The sequence below is a fragment of the Echinops telfairi genome, unplaced genomic scaffold (assembly GCF_000313985.2).
Source record: "Echinops telfairi isolate 266 unplaced genomic scaffold, ASM31398v2 ScPeMD7_18;HRSCAF=68, whole genome shotgun sequence".
Taxonomy (NCBI): Eukaryota; Metazoa; Chordata; class Mammalia; order Afrosoricida; family Tenrecidae; genus Echinops; species Echinops telfairi.
Window position 1 is genome coordinate 21,213,449 of NW_022103915.1, and position 1,938 is coordinate 21,215,386.

Genomic DNA, 1,938 nt, shown 5'->3' on the forward strand with positions numbered 1-1,938 from the left:
AGAAGAAGAAGAAGAAGAAGAAGAAGAAGAAGAAGAAGAAGAAGAAGAAGAAGAAGAAGAAGAAGAAGAAGAAGAAGAAGTAGTAGTAGTAGTAGTAGTAGTAGTAGTAGTAGTATTGGAGAATTGGAGATCAATAAGCCATGTCTTAAGCTGTGCTTTCTAGAAAAGTAAAGCAGCAGGTGACACTTTATATATGTATAAAGAGAAAAAGTGATATCAAGAAAATGGTTAACACAATTATAAAAGTAGACACATCCAGTTCAGTTCAAGTTTGCGAGTCAGATTTTCAGCAGGAATCTCTTCCTAACTCACATAGTTGCTGGCGTTGTTGGACCTGGAAGCAGGAAGACCAACCAGGAAGAAGGAAGTGCAGTAAATGCCATGGAAGTGGACATCTCTGACTTCCCCTGTCTTCCCCACTGTCTCAAGACAAGAGTCAGACATGCTTCCACACTGCGTCCATCATTAGCTGTTCTGACGCCAATCATTCCCCCCATGTACTTCCACTTCTGTGTTGGGTTTGATAATTCACTACAATGGCCACACAGAAAATGAAGGGAGTTAATAGGTTACCAAAAGTCAGGCAGCAAACAGTACGGATATGGTCATCAGTCTCCTCAACCAGCAGCCAACTCTCATTGGTTCTCAGCCTCTCAGCCACATGGTCGTCGATCTCTCTTCAATCCTCAGTTTCCTCAGTCTCTCTGCCATAATTACCCTTGTCTTCTGCCTCCATAGTCCAGGAAGCCAGCATGCCTGTGGCTCCGTCCCAGAGTATCAGGCCGGATGAGGAGCAGGTACCGTAGATTTAGCATTGCGTTTCTGAGTCTCCTTCTCATAATCTCTGATGCCTCTGTTCTCAGGGGGCTCCACCACTTCCAAACTAGTCCTGGGATTTCTCCCTTCTCGTATCACTCATCCTTATCTCCAGGGGTGCTGGCAATGAAAACGGACTAATCTCCATGAGTGGTGCACACACCCTGTTTCCATAGGACCACCCAATCACTCGGTGGGAGTTGCAGAGACTTGGGTTGAAGAGATAAAAGAAGAAATTTCACTCCACCACAGGAAAACCAAACAGGAAAATGACAGGCTGGTGGATGGAGAGGGGGATGATTTGAAGGTTGGCAGGTCGGGAGTTTGGCGGCAGAGCCCAATGAATACAAAGTGAATTGGTCCCATGGCAGGTCAGAATATGGGCGGTGGAAGATTACAGCCTTGGCGGGCAATATGGTTCAAGTCCACAGAATACAAGGTCAATAAGGCAGATGCAGTATCCAGACCAACAGGAAGCAAATACGTTCTCCACTGAGTCTACTTACCAGCTCTGAAGAAACTTTCTTCCAATTTGATCAGGGGTGTAACCCGAGGAAGCCTGTTACTCTCCGCCTTAATCTTCCCACAGCAGACGGCTGCTGAAAGAAGAATCTGTCATGGAAATGACACTTTATATTAAGTCACACCATTGGGATTTCTGCCAACCTATAGATACAAGGCACAAGCATCACAAGCCAGGTGTAGGATTCAGCCCTAGTAAAAAGTAAGCTTTCCAAAAAAGCAGTCACTTGCAAGTGTGCTACATGCCCAAGGAAACTTGCTTTTCAACAGGGCGGAGACCAGAGTCAAGGATTTATAACTGACCCTTGTCTTCTTACAAGCCATCGACCGCCCATAGCAGATCCCTTTATGGAGGTGGGTACAGTCCTGAGGTCACATCATGGGAGTGGTGTGTGTGGGGGTTGGTGGTGGGTGGGGGGGTGTTACTATCTTAGCTACCAAACACCAAGACACCAAGCTGGTGTAAAACCGAAGTACCCAATATTTATTGGAAAGTGATCTTGTGATATATAGTAAACATTCTGGGTACTTAGCACTATGATATGGTAAGAAGGTGGAACCATTCAAAATGAGTAGACAACATAATTTCATTATTATCCT